Below are 21,142 nucleotides of genomic sequence, written 5' to 3'. Positions count from 1 at the left end.
CTGCCCTTTTATTGCAGCCCTGGTCAGTCAAATATAGATGGAAGTCAGATAGATAAACACACAGAAAAAAAGGAAAAATTCACATGAAATTGGTCTCAAAAATGAAAAAGCAATTCTGAAGAAGATGCTGATCTTTGCATAAAGTTTAGGAAGATTTTCAGGGGGGTATAACTTGAATTTTTGATAAAATTATTGCTTATCTTATTTTTTCATATAATTAAGACTTTATTTTCCGTAAAAAATCTCAACAACTATTTCAATAAAAAGTATTGACAAAAAATATCATGGCAGATTCCACAACAAGAATTTTGGAAAAGATGGGAATTCTGTATGCAAATATATTCTGTTCTGAAAAAGGTTCAGGCTGATTGTTTTGCAATAAGCACATGCAGTTTTTACTGCTTTTATTTTATTGGAAGAACTTCAGACTATTTCAAAATTTGGATCTATATTTGCATTTTTGAAATTCAAGACAGCTGTCAGTTTTCATATAAAAAGCCCACCCTCCTCTACTGAGAACTTAACAGTTTTTTACAGTGAAATAATAAAAACATGAGAAATGTTTGCTTAGGCACACCATACTTTCTCCTTGTATCTGCCACGATGTTATACATTTAAATTTACCCAATATTGATGATTTTGTGCTTGCTGGGTTTGGTTTCAACCTTAACATAATTGAAACAGCCAAAAATTCTGGTGAAGTCAATGAAAACTTTGCTACCATGACCTGAAGCTTCAAATTTTTACAATGTTACTGAGCAAAAAAAAAATAAACCCAAACCAGTTTATCATGATGATAAAAAGAAAACTTAACTTTTGATTCTTAAATCTCTGTAGTATGGAAAATGCAAATCAATTAAAAATTATATAAAGTTTAAAATTTCAATTAATGAAATGAAAAAGGAATAGTATCCTGCACTGGCATACAATTGGACATTTAAAAAGCAGTTGTGTCTAACATGTATTTAAGCCTGTGTTAGAGTTGTTACTGGAGTCCTTTGTAATGGTGATGATTTTCTATTTAATCTGTCACATTGCATAACCATTTCCAGACTGCCAAATTATTGCAACCTACCCCAACTCAAGCTTGCTACTGCTGTGCCCCCATCATGCACTCACAGAGCAAACAAAAATATTAACGCAAAGCAATAATTAATAAAACCCCTTTTATCCCATACAGCTTTATTAATTGCAAACTGACTTTCCAGCAAGCTCATGCAAGGCGCATGGTGAGGAGAACCTGAGATGGAATCTCATTCCCATTTGAAGAAAATGGTATTTTTTCTATTTTTTTAAATGGCTGTACACAGCAGTTCTGTGTTTCTGGCAAGAATTTTGCCTTTTTTGATTGTTGTAAAAACAAACAAAAAAAAATTCTAAAATTTTCCAAATCCCCATTGTGTTATGGAAGTGAGAGGGATCTCCCTGAGCAACTCTCACCTCAGCTTGAATGTGAGAGGTCTGCACAGACACGTCTCTGGTGCCCAGGCCAACCACAAGAGAATTTATGGTGCCACATCCCTGTTGCTCTGTTCCTCTAAGTTCTTCCAAGCCATCTGATGTTTACATTCTTGTAATGAACTTTCTCACTCAGTTTTATGTAAATAATTATTGTTTTGCATTCTTTTCTGGAAGAGGAGACATTTGATGGACTGTTGTCCAGTGTCATTGGAGAGGTGGCACTTTCATCCTCCAATCCACTGCCACTTTTGAACGTCCATAAATGTTGGAGTGAGAAAATAAACTTCCCCTTCTTTTTACCTTGGAAGTTCCAGCGTGCATGTTGTTTTCTTTCGTGTCCTATAACGACATCCCCCCTCTCCTCTTTCAGCATCTCCTGGGGAAACAACTCCTGGTGATGCTCTGCAGGGCACTGGGGGCTCTCCAGTGAAGATCAAAGAGTCTGAACAGAGTAGAAACGTTGTGTGCAGACAATCTGCCAAAGGGAAAATGTTGGGGTGGGGAGGGAGAGACAGGCAAGAGGTAGATGAGGCATCCCAACTGATTTGCAGGAATGCAAGACCTTCCTTTACATAATATTACATAAATGTGATACTTAAGTTACCCTCACAAAATGAGGTCCCTGATCTGGTGAGATTTAAGCACATATGTAGCTTGACACACATGAGTAGTCCTTTAGGACACAAGCCTGTTAACATTCAACAAATGAAGCTCTTGCAGAGCAATTCACCCACAATATATTCAAGCCAAATTGAGAAATCTGAAAAAGAAAACAGCTGAGATATGAATATTTAAAACTTTGCTGCAGCAGTGGACATGTGTAATAACTTTTCAAAGAGATTTTCAGAGGATTTTTTTTTAATACTGTACACACAGCACTTGTCCTAAATACATATTTACATTATGGACTGGAAAAGCTCTTTTAGAAACTGTTCTGGTCTTCTGGGTAAATAATATTCCTTTTAAAAAATTATGAACACATATTTAACTGATAAACTAGAATGGCTCTATTAGGCACATCATAAACAATTTTTTTAACTGTCTAGTGAATATGTTTACTGCAGCACAGAAATGAAACCAGATTATTTAAGCTCTGTAATTTATTTTTCTACTGCAGCTCTTTTTCAATTTTAAGCCCCCTCCCCAAACAAAAATAAAAAATTATCCTCCTTCCCTTCCTCTCAGTACTTTCCAGTATGAAGCCTTGTATAGGTAGCTGTGAAGGAAAATAAGTATTTTTCTGTGAACAGTATTATTGAAGCACTGTGTTCCAAACCATACATCAATCCCTGTTGGATCCTAGACATATGATTTTAAAAAACTTGTGGTCCAAACTATTCTGTCCATGATATGGGTGCTCTGCAGAGTTAGAAAAAGAGATTGTAAAAAATTTTTTCTCTCTGCCCCCAAATAGAAAACATAAAATCCTAACTGATCCCAAAGAACCTAGTTAAGAGCTGAACTCATTTGTAGGAACTCTAAAACTTACTCCCAGACATGTTGGTTAATTCATGAATATTCAACAGAATAGAGACAGCTTTGCCTTTTCCTACTGAGAAAATACCTAAATACACAGATTTATAAAAATGGTGACTGTTCATAGGAAAAAAAAAAAATCCTTGAACTGCCTCTTCAGCCTGATTTATTTACTCAGTTTTGCTCAATGTCTGCATTATTTGTGAAGTGTAAAAACCCTGGCAAGTTGGTCCAGATAGCCACCTTAACTGTGAGCATCTTTGGGCACCATTCTTCCATGACTGTTAATTATTTTTAATGTAATTTTTCATGCTTTACAAATGGTGTGAAGGTTGATTTTAAAACTTCACTTTGTTTGCGTAAAATTATATGGAGTCCTATAGCCTAACAAATATCAATGATATTAATAATGTTAAATAGAAATAGAAGGTGCTGAGAAGGACCAACAATTTCTCAACTATGCTACAGATTTCTTAAAGGTATTGGAGGCAGATATTCATTTGCTCAAGATTTTTACCAGCACCACATTTTTAACAGAGTCCCAACTTCATTTAGACACCTACAAAAGAGAAAAGGCTTCCTGAAGCAGAAGTTCCCATAATGATATTTTAGAGCTATCGTTTCAAAAGCTCTCCACATTCAAAAGTGCTTTTGGAAATCTGGCCCAGCTGTGAGCAGTGACCTCTCCTGAAAATCTGTAGGGATCTGGCATGAAGGCATATGGAACTTTGCATTTGGTTGCAGGAATCTTAATTACCAAAAACATATTGACAAATTAGAGAGAGTTCAGAGAAGAGAAACAAAAATGTTCAGGGGACCAGAGGAATTTGCATATGAGGGAAGATAAAAAGAGCTATCAATGTATGGCTCTGATATGATATAATTAAGAGAGGATATATGCTAAGGCTCCACAAGTGTTCCTAATCTTGTGTGGAGAATGGGGAGGAACAAATTAAATGGGGTATGAGGTTATAACTACAGCTGCAAGTAAAGAAGGAAAATAGATAATCTTCTGGGTCTTCTAAACCTGGCAGTGAGGTCAGGCTCTGAAATGGGATCTGAAGGGACCAAGCTCCATTGCTAGGGTTGTATGGAAGTTTACCTGTGGGATGCAGCTCTAAATGCTCCAGAGAAGCCTGTTCAGATTCCACTTTCAATCTAAATGGTAGTTTGGAGTGGTTAACTTGAGTGGATATCTTCTTTGGAATAGCTGAAACAAACCCATTGGAGGAAAAAAATATTGAGAATATTTTTTCCAAGTTAAAAAATATTCATTGGGCCATCACATTTTTTAAAACAACACCACTATTTAAAGACTTATAATGTATAGTTGTTGTGGCCCTGATCTCTGAGGAAATAAACACCAATCCTTGACCATAAATTCACAACTATGGGATTAAGAAGAACAGCTAATTGTGACCCATGAGGTCAGGAGTACCCTGGTTCAGATGAAGTGGCTCCCACGTGGTTTGGGTGTGTAGACATACCCTTGTAGAGACAGAAATTAATTAGTTAATAAATCAATTAGTCAATGTATCTAGGTTTATAATGTAGACAGTCACTATTGAATTTGATTGAGGGCTGGGGGGAGTTGGACAGGCAAGTGAAACAAAATAATCTGGGCTGCAGAGGGACCTGTGCTGGTCCTCTTGCCCCACTCCACCTTACACCTCACAGATTTTGTTCTTCCTGAGCAGCCACACAGCAGTCATGGGAGGAATTGCACCTCTGGGTGTGCAGAGACACAGCATCTTTCACCAAAAAATTGTAACCAGCCCTTTGAAAAGCCTCCAGGGGTTTGTACCCTTGAGATCCCAAAGACATCCTCGAGCCACAGAGATGAGGGAAGCCTTCTCCATGTTTCCCTCACTGTACCAAGAGAAGGGACAAAACTACATGTCTAGAAAAGGAAAAGAAGAATCTATTTTCTACTTCCAGCTCTTGAAACAGAAAGGTTTCCAGGGGTGGCCTCCAAAAGGGAGATCTGATTCCAAATCAGCCTCTCTGCCACGAGCAGAGGGGTGCCTGTGGGCATTAGTGGGGCTCACAGGGAGGCTGGAGCTGTGTGCACAGCACTCAAAGCAATGTGGTGGCACCACATTACTGGGATTCACTGAAAACTCCTGCCACAATCACGTCAGGTTAATGTCTGCATTATGCCTGCTCCATATGGAAAGAGGAACAGTCCATCTAGTTCAAATTCAGGGTAATTATCTTGTTTTAAAAGTGACTTTGGGCTGGAGGAATCCATGTTCAGCCTTCTTGAAAGGCTTCTTCTGCCTTCTCTGCATCCAGCTCCATAAAGGGGCTGTGTTGTGCAGAATTATGACAAGAAACTAGAGAGGTCAGACAAAATAGACTGATCAGAACAAATCTGAGGCAATTTTGACTGTGAGTTTTTATTCAGCCCTTCCTCTCCTACTTTGGCTAATCTTATAATCAATATGGACAAATTTTCCTCACCACAATGTAGTCCAAGCCCACGGAACCAACTGCTGCAAGAGGTCATCGAGTCAGATACTGCAGTTAGATTTAAAAAAGCACTGAATACATTTTATGGCCAAACAACATCTGTACAGCCATCCAAGCTAAGGTAATGGTGATGAAATTTCATGCTTGAGTGTGTAAAATGATTGCTACATCACTCAGAAAGGATTTTTTTTTTCTTCTCAGGTAGAGGATTACACAATTGAGAAGATGCATTAGAAGGAGCTTTTTGAGCTTGGGTTTTTTAACCTTTTCCCAAAGACTGAAAGATCAGCTCGTGGACTTCACAGAATAATAACTTAGCCTTCTACTTCTTCTCTTCTTAAACATAATGAGGCTCTTCAAAGAGATGTTTCATTTCAGGAGCTCCAAGTTTCTTTCATTTTTCCCCACTAACCGATCTCACGTGCAGGTGAAATAACTGAAGCAAATCTTAGCGGCTGCCAAGGTTATTAATTCACCCTCCTGACCTCAACAGGTGAGAGTTGTGAGTTTGTTCATGAGCACTGAGAGGCCTGAGCCTGATTTTTGATGCAACAGCTGGCTGCATTTCTCATACAACTTGCACTTACTGTACATCTGGCTTCGTTTAATTATAAAGCAAAACAAACAAAAAAATTGATCTTCCTTCAGTAGTCAGCAACTTAATGATAATTTTGACCATTTTCCCCTATTTTTCATCAGCTCAATTCTGTTTCCAGGACTTAATCATGGAATGAATTGAGCAGGGACAGAATACATATCTAGCTGAGGATTTTTGTGATAACTTGGAGCAAATTTAATTCACTGGGAGTACATAGGGGAGGAAACTGTGGGGTGGAACGACTGCTGAAACACTTAAAACCTCATTACCACATATCCCCACTTCACCCTGAGAGCTCCCAGCCTGTCCATTATTGTCCTGTCTCTACTTTCTGTGGGACTTTGAAAAGAAAAGGTTCAAAGAGCAAGACTTTCATGCTCCCCTTTCCATGTCAAACACTTTCAACTCCTGATTTCAAAGTGCCACTAGCTCGCTGTTCAAAGGCCTGTGGACACATGGGGGGTGAGACAGGAGGAAAAGGTTGCACTACAAAGCCTGCTGCATTCAGAGCAATACCCAGCTCAGAGATACAAATGATAATATAAACCCAAGTACCTACCAATAAGACTGCCAGTCTATGAAGGGAGGGTTGGAAAAACGCTAAATATCCTCTTTCTGCCCCCTCTCCCACACTGGCATTGTGTCATTATTGGTTTGGATAAAAGCATAATCTGTATTTTGAAGTGCAGCTTTTCCCTCTGCTGCATCAATGACCAGGGGACTGCAGAACCAGGAGAGAAGTCCAAACCCCAGATAAGTTAGCTAAGAATACCTAAAGAAGTTCCTACCAACATCTGAAAAACCTGCCTTGCTCTCTTTGAGTATTCATCCAGCTCCCCTCCTCTATCTGTATCCTTTTCATCTGCCTGCCCACAAGATTTGGAACACCATTAATTGGTCCTCAGGGAGGCTGACAGGCCTGTGCTTTTATGACTTGATTCTTTGTATTGTACACATGTGGGCATCTCTCAGGAGATAAACAAAGGGAAAACGTGCTGAGAAGGGGGGCAGAATTTGTATAAGACTAAACGCAGAACAAACCGCCTTCCCAATTTGCTGCTAATATCCTAAATTGCATGAATAAACCCACCCCCCTCCCCATCTTCCCTCTTCCCCACACCTGCTTCTCTTAATCTGCTTTTCCTGATCACTACAGGCTCATCTTCTGAGGAATTTCACCTCCCATTTGAAATCAGTCTAACTCTTCTTTTGCCCCCCCTCCCGCCCCATTCTCCCTCCCCCTTGCCAACAAAAGAGTGAGGGGCTCTTAAGGGAAGATAAAAAGAATAGTTGATCATAAGAACTAACCTGGAGCCAACACCTTGGTCTTTCGTCCCTTCAGCAGTTTCTAAACCCTAAGCACCTGCAGCTGATTCTTATGGCTCCCAGCCTTGGTCTTGGATTTGCTGAGAGTGAGAGACTTTCTGGAATAGCTTTCATCTCAGGAAAAATAAACTTAAAAACCAAGGCAGTCTCCAACACACCAGCACAAGCTTTAGAGCCCACGTGTGCTTGTGCATGTACATGCCTGGGGAGAAAGCAGCCTGTGCTACACAAAGGCACCAATAATTCTTAAAATGGGTGCTAGCAACCTTGGCTGCTGCCCAACAACACACCAGAATTCCTGCAGGGATTTGGTATTTACCAACACAGCAGGTGGGTGATGTGTTCTTCCCTGAGCTGGACACTTGAAAAGGAATTCTGGGACAAGTCCTGGCCTTGCAGAGTTTTAGATAGGAAGGCAAGGATTTATCCTGCTTTCAGACCCGAAAATTACTGTGAATTTGTGAACCAGATTCACAGCTGGAAGGCAGGTACTTGAGTGCTTTTATATCCACCCCAGCACATCCTAAAAATCTGGTCATTAGTGTCTGTGCCTAGAAGCCAAAACAGCGCAGGCAGAGCACAGGATTTGGGAATGAAAATCCAACATTTTCATTCTATCTTCTTCCTCCCCTTCCTCCCTTAGCCTGCCTGTATTCCAGTGGTTAAGTCAGTCCACCAGACATAGATGTATATTTCAAATCCTCAGCAGAGGAGGAGACATGGATCTACATTTTCCAAGGCTGGAATGGATGCTCTGACTCCTAAAAATCTGTGTAAAATGTGGCCCCTTCTTATCCACCACATTCTTCAAGGACAGAAGTTGCCCTGAAGGAAAAGGCCCAGGTATCCAGAGCACTGAGCATTGCCAAGGAGGGCACCTGAGAGAAAAGTGGGATTTATCACAACCTTGTCCTGAACTTTTTAATTTGATACAATAGGCAGCTCCTAGCTCAACATCCCAATTTTTTGTGAATTCAAGGTCACTACCTTTTCCTTTCATGCAGGGACAATGTATATGGTGAATGTATTTTGGAGGTTGAGCCCTTAATTTGAAGTTGATGGAGGCAGAATCTGTTGTACTGGTATAAATCAGATTTTTTGATGCTAAGGCCTCAGAGCCTGTAGGACTATTTGAAGGTTTTAGCTACATGCTATACCTCTTACTCAGTCTACACATCTGAAGAAAATTCCCATTTGCAGCTTGAGTTCTTTTTTTTTAGTCCACAAGGAATGTTCTCATTCTTAACCTTTGAATATAAACTCACCATTGGTGCACTGATTACATTTTTCCAAGGAAAATTATATATATATGGCACAAGCTAATTTTTTTTTTTTTTTTTCCCCAGCTAAGGCAAATTTCTTCAGGGAAACTAAAGGAAAGGCCACAGTGAACACTTTACATATGTCAGTTCTTGTTCTTCCAAACTTTTACTGAGGCATGGCAATTTCTACCTGGTTTTCATCCCATACTCAACAGCAGGAATTTCAGTGTGGGTTGTAAAACCTGCTTAAGAGCCTGTGTAATTTACCTCACGTTGATTACTCTGTGTGGAACAGCTAATGGAACATGAGCTAATTAATCTATAGCTGCCTTGCTTGTCTGTGCTAAATAGTTGCAATGGCTATATCTTTGAAAATCTTGAGATACCATTCTTTTAATTGTTACCAGTGTCTTTGTGCACCTGGCAGAAATAGGCATTTAAATTACAGACTGGGTCTGGTTTGAGCCCAGGGTCTAAAGACATCTATAATGGGAAAATGTCCCTGGAGAGAAATCCATTCCTGCAAGACAAACACTGCTCTCAGTTTGGGAAGAGACAGCAGCCAGGCAGGGCAGATTTTGGTAAAGGTAAAGGGGAACTAAAAAAAGCATCAGGCAGCAAGTTTTTGGTCTTGTGCTGCTCCCACAGTGCAAAACTTAAGGGCAGTGTGAGAGGCCCCGTGTGTTAATAGTGTCATAGGGAACATTGGCACTATTAATTTCCTCTAGTTCCCCTGAAAATGAGCTAAGCCATCACTCATAAGCAAGTTTGTTGTTTCTATAGAACAAAAGACACAATTTCAATCTGCAGTTTGAATGCTGCAGTTCCAGGCAGAGCAAAAGTGGCAACTTTTAGGTTTGCATGCCCACTGTGCTGCTCAGCTGCCTGTGTGTGGGCACCAGAGAGCCACAGTAATGCCCCTTTAAACATGACAAAGAGATCATTTAAATACAGTTGTTTGTCACTGCCTTATAGCCTACCTGGCATCCAGTCCTAAAATCAGTGTCTGGAGCCTGACTTTCAGAGATTTTGTACCACTTTACATGAATAAAGGACTTTTCATTTTAATGTGTAGGGATACATCGTTGCACTAAAATAGTCACTTTTCAACCCCAGCTTAAAATGCCCCTTTGGGGATTCTCAGCATATGGATAGTTACATTGAAAATCAATTCTTCTGACATTCAGAGCTTTCTTTTGGAGAGGTTTATTTGCTCTACTAACCATTTTAAGCCTCTGTGGCACCTTCTTACTCACCATAACTGCTGTGCTTAGTACCTGGCTCATAAGCATTATTTGATTTCAGTACCCTGTACATTGTATAGCTTTATAAATTAATATAAAAATCGCTTCAGCAGTCCCCTTGTTTGTGCTGGTGTTAAACCTCTCTTGTAGAAATGTGAGTGGTGATGGGGAGTGTGGGGATTTGGGGTGCACAGTCCTCATTTCCTCTGGAGTTCTCCCCAAGCCTCCAGGAACTCACCAAAGGCACTTTATTTAATGCTGGTGATGGGAGAGGTCCACGGCTCAGCTCACAGGCACAATTCTGCTCCAGTGTGCAGGAAATCTTACCTGAGCAGAAAATAAAGAAGTTGACTGCTAATATTGAGAAAGCTGAATAAGAGCAGTTGTGGAGTGTCACGCACAAGACAAATTACAGGCCATGAGTTTGCTTGAAACATGCAATTTTATACTAATAAGCCATGGAAAATATAATTAATTACTTCCATTGTATGACTTATAGCAGAAGCATCTTTTGGCTGCAAGTTTCTGCATTGCTCCAATTTTGTTAGTGACCAAAGAAGTCTGTTCTTTTAGTTTTCAGTTAAATATTTTCTACAGAACTTATTTTTCTATTGACTTTTTTTATTGGTAGTGGTTTTCTCCTAAGGAGAACCTCATTTGAAAAACAAAGAGGTTTTTTTGAGGGGGGTTTAATACATTCTTAGTCCTGAAAATTCTCTTGGAATACATGATACTTCAATTTACTTCTCTACAGAAGAGATTGCTGTTCCATGGAACTACACCCTCATTTCAAGCTCCTAAGTTCACTTCTTCTGTAGATTTTCAAGGCTTCTTGCCTGTTAGAGTAAAAATATGGTAATTTTTTCTGGAGTTACTGCTAAATTGTTACAATGCCCTGAAATTGGTCAGTTTTAGATGCGAAGAAATAATACCTCATACAGCAGCTATCTTGAGACACCCTGGACAGACTGGGTTTGTTTTTTGGGTTTTTTTTTTCATTCATATGGAATATCACCAGCAAGAGAAAAATTCAAGCACCTGTTTTTAACACATGTTTTATACAGCTACTGTTATTACTATTTTTTTTCCTTTGCCAAACTGGTCTAATAATTACAAAGAACAGCACCCATAGAATGATAAACTGCTTTTCTAGCTCATTTTTTAAATGTATTACTGTGACCTTTTTTTTCCCTATTGCCATCATACCCTACTTTTTGGCTGAAGTCTCTTTAAGATGGGCAAGTTACATCAGCAATTTCACCTACTCCGAAATCACCTCATTCTGCCCTGATTTATACCCCATGAAATCCTACTGCCCCCAGGGGGGTTCTGCAGAGTGTAAGGCTGGGCAGAGTTTGATCCAGAATGTTAAATACTGGAGCATCAAAGTTATAGGTTTATTGCAATTATTATTGGTCCCCATTGGTTATTTACTTATGCTTTATCTCAGCCACAGTTAAAATTCTATGCTACAAGGTATGTGGGGAGAAATAAAAGCACAAACAGCAAGTGAGTGCATTGATTTGGAATGGGCTTGAACCTGTTTTTATGCCCCAGGACACTGCAGAAATGGAGGGATTTTCAAGGCTCCCCACAAAGTGACCTGAGAGCTGGGATTCTGAGTTGTCTGAAAAAACTCTGCTGTAAAGTGAGGCAGCCTTGGCACTCATACACCAGGAGCTCAGCTTTCTCCATCTCAGGGGCAGGATGGGTTTTGGGACCCCCATCTCCCTCCCTGCCCTGCCTCCCTCACTGATGAACCTCCTTTGAGCATCGTCACCAAACACATCTGACTCCTCCTGCACCCCTGGGAATGTTTTCCTGAAGATCAAGGGGCAAATCTCAGTCACTTCTCAGTTAATTGTGTCTGGAGAAAAGCTCCATGCTAAACTACCAAACTTTGAACTCAAGATTTTCCAGATCTAATCATAAATTTGATAACCTGGTATTATATCTATATCTATAATCTTTATCTATATCTATCTATATCTGTATCAGGCCTTTTACTACAGATTTCCCCCAATCATGCTCCAGAAGTTAAAACATAATTGGGTAACCAAAATCATACCTGATTATGTACCATTTCCACCAGAAGTTAAAACATAATTGGGTAACCAAAATCATACCTAATTATGTACCATTTCCAAGCTCAGATTTTATTTTTTGTTCCAGTTTATGTGCCCAATATCAAAATATCCCTACAACTTCTACAGGAATTCTCCTTTAAGTGACTCAAAGATGTTAATGGACACCCACACCTACATCACTGCTGAAGTCAGGTGCCTAGGTGAACATTTAAAATCAAATATTTATGTGTCAAAGGGATATTTTTTTAAAGATGGGCTAAGATAAAACCCATCAGGCAACAGTATGAATACCACTGTCCCTGAAGTGCAGAGGATTTTGCATTTTAAGCTCCATGGAGCTTTCCCTCAGCAGAGTTTGGGCTGGCTGAGATGGTCTAACCCTGGTATGAGCATCACAGACACAGAGTGCACTTGAGAGGGATCAAAACAATGGAATAACACAGATCCCACTCTCCACTAAACTGCCTCAGAGCCAATTGCCATTACAGGAAGTCTACTGACATAATTTAAAATTTAAACCATACTGACAGAGGTGCCAGAACAACAGACAACAAAATTAATGACTCTTTTAAATTTACATTTTTTTCTTCCTCACATGAAAATGCAGTGTGGTGTCCTCTGTAGGTAACCATACATCTCACATCAAGTGACTACTCAATTTTTCCCCTTCTAGAATTTCTGGTTGGACATGTAGGCCTTCAACACAATGAAAAAATCTGCATCCCTTATATTTTCTTTAATATAAAGTCTTCATTTTTTTTTTTTAATCCAATAGCTGGAGCTAAGAAATACTCCAAATTTAGTCTCATTTTTCATTTGCTATGAAAAGTCACAAGTAGTTGAAAAAGGAAATGCATTCTACAATCAATTCTATAACAGTGAATTTTAGGTGAAAGAAATTTGTAATTGAGTGTGAGAAGTTCCCTGTTACATTATTTTATGCATGTCTTCTCCATTTGGCCCACACTATCTTGAATTTATGCTTACCAAAAAAATGAACTTTCAAATTTAGCAGTCAGATTTGCTTGTCATAATAAATAGCAAATAGAATTACATGGAAAATGTTTGTCCCAAAAGTTATTACCAACCAGCTTCTCAAGACTTTTACTGGTCAACAAAACATTTTTCCTTTCTTTTTTTTATTGCACTCACTGATCAGGATCTAGTCTGCCTCACAACAGTCAGCTGCCATTGTAACAAGTTACAGGAAAATTATAATGCTTCCTAAGCATTTCCACAGAAACAAATTTCATGTGTGTGTGGGTGGGCAGTAGGAGGAGAATAACCTTGGGAAAAACACAATTATAAACAGCTGCAGCATGCATTAAATGTAATTATGATTGATTCCTATAAATAATTCTTTGTGTAAATTTCCACTTAAGCTGGATTTGCTGTTCGGGTGCAGTGGACATTTCTGCATTAAGTGATTATGTCTTTTTATTATTATTAAAAATAGAGATTTTTTTTTTTTCACTTGGGAGAGAAGATGGGGAGAGAAGACTTACTGCACCAGCACGAAATGCTGAAAATCTGGACTATCACAATTAATAGTTGAACAGCCTGGACATGATGAAATGGTTTGTGCCTGAAGAACAAAGAAGGATTAAAAACAAAAAGAGTGCATCATCCAAAGTTATTGTCAGCAAAACCTCATAACACTATTTCAACAAGATAATAGGTGTATAATGATAGATAGCACCTGATCAACCACTATGGAACAGCTGACTATATTAATAGGACTTGACATTTGTTCTGTTTAATGCAGAAGGTGCTGAGCACCTAGGTTTCTGCCATGCTAATTGCTTGGTCATTTGAAAAAGAAATCAATACAATACAGCCCTCACAGGAGAAAATCTTGACTGATTCTTCACAGTTCCTACAGCAAAAATACACTAAATCATGACTATTAATTCATTTGACTAATTCAACACTTAAAATTTCATTCATTCTCATATAAGATTTTACAACTGTCTATTACATGAACATTCAGCAGTGGTAATGGCAGGAAAAGATCATATAAAGTGACTGGGGGAAGGAAGGATGTTTCCTCTGGAAGCTTTATGGAGCACAGTCCTGATCCCACCCGTATTAATTACAGCTGGCCATTTACTGCAGGGAGAGGGGACAAGGGCAGTGCCTTGGCACATCTGTGTGCTCAGCTCTCACTGCATGTGTGGAGCTAGCTAGAGCTGCTCAGAGCTTCGAAAAAAACCCAAAAAACCTCTTACTGCAGCTGTGAGAAGGATGTGCTGCAGCTGGCCCCACTCAGAAGGCTCCAGCCCCATTTTCAGCAGGATATTCACAGAACAGGGCTGGGAGGGACCTCTGGAGATCACCCAGTCCAACCCCCCTGCCAAGGCAGGGTCACCCAGAGCTAGTGACACAGGAATGCCTCCAGGGGTTTGGAATGTCTCTGGAGAGGGAGACTCCAGCCCTCCCTGGGCAGCTCTTCCAGGGTTCTGCCACCCTCGATGCAAAAATTTTTTCTTCATCTTGAGGTGGAAGTTCTGTATTTTAGTTTATGGCCATTGCTCCTTGTCCTGTCTGAAAAGAGCCTGGCACCACCTTCTAGGCACCACCTTTGAGATAATATATTCATTAATGAGATGCCCTCTCAACCTTCTGTTCTCAGGCCCAGCTCCTGGGGTCTCACCTCACAGGAGAGATGCTCCAGACCCCTCATCATCTCCATGGCCTCTTCTGGACCCTCTCCAGTAGCTCCTTGTCTTTTTTAAGCTGTGGAGACAAGAATAGAACACAGCACTTCCCATGTGGCCTAAACAGAGCTGAGTGCAGAGGTGAGGATCACTTTCCTTGGCCTGCTGGCCACATTTCTCCCGATGCACCCCAGGATAGTCAAGCTCTTCTTCACATTTCTGACCTCTTCTCTGTCACATTCATATTTCCTGAAAAATCTCTTTGCCCAGGATTTTTCTCCTGGGAAGCTGAGAAGCCTCAGAGAAAAGGAAAACAATAATTATCTCATGTGCTTCTCCTGTGTTTTGCTGCTTTGGAATGTGGTTGGAGATTGTTTACCCAGAGGTGATTGTTTCATTGGGTTTCTGACATGAGTTAGGTTATTTTCTACAGACTTTTGTTGGAATTGCTGGAAATCCTGGAGCTTTAAGCTCTGTGTGGAAGAAAAAAAAAAGCATCATTTGCTCCAAAGTTACAGTAAATTAATATGAACAACCCTGCTGATGTTCAGATTTCATTTAGTACGCAACATGCAGAAATGCTGTTAAGACTCCACAGAATACTGAATATTGGTCTGCATGCTTTTCAAACAACAAAAAATTAAAGATGGTACATGCTTAACGCCCTTGGGCTAATTTTTAAGGCATGCCTCTAAAACAGCATCAAAATATTTTCTGAATACAGTTCTTCTCACCTGACCTCTATTTAGGTATAGAAATCAGATGCAGTACAAGACTCTGAAGCTGTATTTATCCTTTTGACCATAAAGACATCCCTTTATTTTTATTTTTTCTCATGAGTGGATTTAAAGAGCTTTTTTTAAAGACTCCATTACCCTTTTTTAAATAAGACAGAAGAAAAAAAAAAACCTAAAAAAAAAAAAAAAAACAACTAAAACCCTCAACAAACAAAAGCTGTACATATTTTGTAAAAAACATTCTTACATCAATCAAGCAAATATACATTAGCAAGAAGGAAACACATTAAGACTCATTTTCCTTTTTCCCGTGCCAGGTTGTTTCTTTTGTGCTATATATCAGAATGAAAGTAATTCACCTCTCAAAACAAAATATTAAAGAACAAAATATGACTGTGATGCACTTCTGCAGAATACAGTCAAATTTCCATAAAATGTCTGCAGGGTTTTGCACATTAAAATTTCTCTTACTAAAAATGTTTATGGAAATAGGTCATTATGCACATTACTAATAGAGAGCAATTTGTTGCTTTTAAAGGAGCTTTTATACTAATAGTTGTGAATAAACACATTTATCAGACACCCTAAATATAAACAATGTATACACTGGCAAGCACAGCAGACGTGGATTAAGGGAGGTGCTCGTTTGGGGCCCAGTTCTGCTGCCTCGAGGGAATTTTGGACAGTTTTTGTTAGGTTGTTGTAGGAGATGAATGGTGTGGAAATGAGCTAATGGAAGGTACCACATCATCCAAAAAATTTGGGTCCTACCTGCTTGCACACAGCTCAGCCAGGCCCATTTAGGCTCTCCCTGTGTTTCATGAAAGGGTGTCGCTTTGATTTTTTAACATTTTCTAAGCCTTCTGATGTTTGCATTTTCATAGCAAACATTCTCACACACTTTCTGTAAACAACTTATTCTTTTGCATTCTTTTATGGAGGAGGAGAAATTTGATGGACTGTTGGTTTGTCCAGTGTCATTGAAGAAGTGGCATTTTCACCCTCCAATCCACTGTCACCTTTGGAAATCTATAAGTGTTGGAGTCAGAAAATAAACTTCCTTTTTTCCTGCCTTGAGATCAGCAGCGTGTCTGCGCTGTGTTGTCTCGTATCCTACAGTGACAAAAGGGAGAGGAAAGGTTGGGATGTCCAAGCAAAACCCATCCTTTGCAGCCAGAGCTGCAAAACCCAGCCCAACAAGCCCAGCCCCACAAAAGCATCATCAACCTGTGGAAAACAGAGCAGATTTTCACATCAATAGTAGCAACTGTGCTCATGTCACGTCAGAATTCTGTTTGAAATGATACATACCCCATTTATCAGCACTTGGAAAAAATAAAAGAATGATAACAGCTATTGTGATTTTACTTGACTTCTGAGGAACAAAGAAGATAGAACCAGGCAATTACATTGTGTAGGTTATCATAGCACAGGAAGCAACAGGATACCGGTTTAAAACTGCAGGACTCACTGAGGAGCATCTTACAATATATTTACACAGTAGCCAGCATCCATTCTCTTAAAAATCCCACTTAAACCGCAGATTAGATCACGTAGAAAGTGCAAATGAAATGAGCTGCTTTAGGAAGATATGTTGATTCCTGTGGTCCCTTGCTTGGTTGTCAGTAAAAGTGAAGAAAATGTAAAACATCTATCCAATTATTTCAGTTAATATACAAGCATTAGGCATTCAAATTCCTAATTAAGAGACAACATGCCCTGTCAGGCATCTGCATGGGCTATTGAACATTGCCTAGATTGTTCCATAATTATCCTGGCTTAATAGCTCTAAAAATGTAAGCAATGTGCACCCATTGAGGAAATGCACTGCTTATCACATGAGGAGGAACAGCACACAGAACATGCTCTGCCACGGTGTGTTTGTGCTGCAGGTTTTTAGTGGAACATGGTTTAATTAACAGCTTAGGAGCTGGCTGCTGTTGGCAAAATTCAAAATACATTTCCATGATCAGATTTAAACATGAAAAACTCAACTGTTGGACGTGCTCCATTTCAGGGATTTCAGTGTCAGGCACCAAAAAGAAGAGATACCATGTGAAAAAAAAAAAAAAAATGTATATATATATTCTTCTGCCCTTTAACCAGTAGGCTTTGCTTTGGAAGATAATATGTTTTAAGGATGCCATGTACCCATCTCTTTCTCTCTTGTTTTTGCTTTGAATAAGACAGAAGGCAAAAAGAGAAAAACAAAGAAAAAGACATTTTAAAAAAGATAGTGGAAATGGGAAAAAAGTTTAGAACTAAAAAACATGCAAACAAAATCTATTTTTTCAGCACTGCTTCTGTTTTAGCTAAAACTCTGAGTTAAAAACTCAACAGGCTCTGGTCAAGTTGACTGCTAAACCCCCTGTAAATGGATATTGCATGGGATGCAAAACTGTAATGTGCAAACTTGGCAGCCTCAGGATGTTTCATGAAGCAGAGTGAGGGAGAGACCCCTCAACATTTCTCTAGAGACTTCCAGGAAGAATTGTAGCAATTCTCAGGTTCCCTGTAGACTGCCATCCTATCAATAAATAACATGAATAAATATATATTCTTACCTGGGACAGATCCAGCAGAGTTGAGTTGATTCAGCTGGTTTTAGGTGGATTTTCTTTTTCTTTTTTATATCACAGTAGGGATTATTGCCATAGCATCTAATGGTGAACTTCCATTTCTTTAAAATAAAGATTGCTGCTGTAGCATCTCACACCTGTTTTGCCAGCTCTGGTGGGAGAAAACTTTTCTTCTCTGCTCTTCTAAACAGGGATAACTAATTTTGGAAAAAAAAAAAAAATTGTGTATTTACCTGTTCTTTCCTATCCCTGCCCCAAAATAACTAGAATTTTACAGGCAATATCAGAATATAGTAGAACTCAGCTGTGTATTTTCTAGCCTGGAATCTGACACTGTAATGGGTATTAAATATACATGTTTTTTTCTTCACTAGATACGTAAACTTTTTATTAATTAGACAGGAAAGTAATCATCCATCTGGGGGTATTAAAGGAATATCAATCCAAATGGTAGAACTGATAACATATATTTTGGCTGAACTGTTCCTGTCAAAAGATAGATTATTAAATTTTTAAAAAAATATCTATATATATTATTTAATGTTTTAATGAAATTCAACAATGAACTTTAGACAAATTGAATTATGTATTTAAAGACTATTTTTAGGTCTCAGATATTTTTTTTTCCTTTCCCCTTCTGGTACAAAATTAAAAAATACACTTTTTTTTTTTCCATCAAATAAAAAAGAACAAGAAAACAAATCAAAAAACCCCTCTGCATTTTCAAAATAAGACCAATTTTTGTTCCATAGGAGATCACAAGATACCTAAGGGACTTAACAGTACAGGTCACACAAGAGCATAGGTCACTTACCAATATTATATTATTTCTTCTGTGGTGACCTTGCAGACTAAATTCCATACTTGGGAAGTAAATTGTAATAAATGTATGTTCTGAATGTAATATATGTATAAATTAATGGTATTGTTTGTTTTTGGGTTTGGTATGATTTTTTTTTGTTTGTTTTGTGGTTTTTTTGGTTTTTTTTGGGGTTTTTTTTTTTTTTTTTGTTGTTGTTTTATTTTTCTGCTCTGCAATGTAGCAGCAATGTGAACACTTCACTTTGGATCCCTCTAACTTCTGCACCATGAGAACACAGGAGGTCTTCTGAGGAGGGATGAGACATTCTCTCCCTGGCACAGCATTCCTGGGACACAGACCTGGCTTTGCCTCAGGGATGAGACTGCACTCCAATTGCTCATTAACATTGAGGACAATGTTAGGCAGTCCCATGGTAAAAATTTTGGGGTACTTTGAAGATTTCTTTTCACCATTTTGGAGAGAACCTTTGGAAATGCTAGAGCAAGCCAGGGATACCTGCTTGGAAGCTTGGCACAGATTTTCTCCACAGGTTTACGTGAGAGAGGGTGGGAGGTATCACTCAATATTTTGGATGTACAACTTTGGCTGCAGAAATTAATAAATGGAAACTCAAAGGCAGCCAAGATGCCTTTGCTGTTGTGCGGAGGACAGCTCTGCACACTTTGCCCCTTTCCTAAACACAACACATTGGGCTGGTTTTTGCAAGCTACTGCATTATTTGCCTTCTCTCCAGGCGCCATCCCCTAAAAACCTGTTTCATCTGGATTGCTGAAGCACAGATCCTCATCATCACTCAGAGGAGACAGCTCCAAGTTTTCTGGAAAGTTTTCAGTGCCAGTCTAGACCTTCATGCAGTGGAGCTCTGATGTTCATGAATAGTCAGATGATTTCCCTAGGAAAGTTTGGGTGCCTCACTGCTTTGGTTCCCATAAAAACTACTGCAGTTACATTTTCCTTTTGTAGGTAGGCAGATATTTCAGGCTTGTGTCACTCCAAGTATTTCTCACCCATGTGAGAAATAAATATATATTTATGTGGGAATATGAATGTGGGGTTCACAGTGCCAAGGTTGTTGGCTGTCCCTGCAACATGAGATTCTCCAAATTGGGGTAAGCAGTTTGGGGTGTGTTTGCTTTTGTTGCTTTTTTTAATTTTTTTTTTATTTTTTTTTCCCTCTAATGCAGACAATTTGCAAATAAATAGGCAAAAAATACATATGGTATATGGGTAACATGAAATGACAGTGAAGAACATGATTTAAGATGAGGGTCCACTCAGAGCAGCTAAATTTATCTTTAAAATGAAAAATTATGGGGACTGTGGTAAGGTTTTACCCTAGGTTTTACCCTACTTTTTCCTTCAGACAAAATATGCACTGCCAAGCACAAACAGAGAAATTTATTGGGGTTTTGGTTGTTTGCTTGTTTTGGTTTGTTTTTAAAATTCATTTTTGTTTGTTTGTTTGTTTTGATTAGGTCATTCAAAGTCTTATTTGCTCTGGAAACTGCAGCTACATAAAGATCCTGTTGGAAGCTCAAAACTTTTCCAAAATCGAGAAAGGAGAAGAGCAAAATAGTTATTAACAGGCAAGAGAGCTCATTATATTTTTCTATTAAAGAAATTTGTTAACTAGACGCCTCTAAAAGAGAGTTTATCATGACTGCTCCTTGGAATTGCAGAGTCTGCCTTGTTAAGTATTCACATTTACTGACTCATTGTTTATAAAATCAGGTGTTCCAAAGACAAGAGGTATTTTTTACAATAAGCAATTCTGTAATGAAACAGAGAAATAGAAATCAATTTATTAGATATCATCTGCATAGAGAGCTATGAAAAAGACCTCAGGAAAAAAAGCTCAAGACTGCTGTAATTTGTACTTTGAGGGAGCGTATATAAATATCTTCAGGCGCCATAAATTTAGATGGTTTACCAGAAAACATTAATAACTTCCCAGTACAAAGGGTGAAACGCCCCACCCATAGTCTCCATACTGCTTTCTTCCCAAAATACCTCTACTTCCTGTAAGCATGAATTCTATGTTTAGATTTGTTCAAAATAATGAGAAAAAAGAGTAGGAAGCAGTCTACTTTTTTAAAAGATGCAGCTGAGAGCCAGTAAAATAGGATTCCAGGGGCACCTTCATATCTCCTTCATATCTTCATACTTTCACCTTTCCCTACACTAAAAAAAAGCCAAATTGCTTAAATGTTTTGCTAAGCCCTACTCACCTCTTGGGTGTTTCAATGAATTTAGTTGATGTGGCTCCTTCACAATCAAATGTATTTTGATACACCTATAGCTTGTTGATTACAACCCATTTCTCACACTCGACTCCCCTGAAAAAGGAGCTCTGTGTCAGTGTGCCTCTCACAAATCAGGCAACAGCACAATTGAGCTGCTTTCCTGATGAGCCCCATCAA

This window comes from Pyrgilauda ruficollis, unplaced genomic scaffold (genome assembly GCF_017590135.1).
Source record: "Pyrgilauda ruficollis isolate IOZ18807 unplaced genomic scaffold, ASM1759013v1 scaffold66, whole genome shotgun sequence".
Taxonomy (NCBI): domain Eukaryota; kingdom Metazoa; phylum Chordata; class Aves; order Passeriformes; family Passeridae; genus Pyrgilauda; species Pyrgilauda ruficollis.
The sequence above is the reverse complement of the archived record's forward strand: the minus strand, read 5'-3'. Positions refer to the sequence as shown.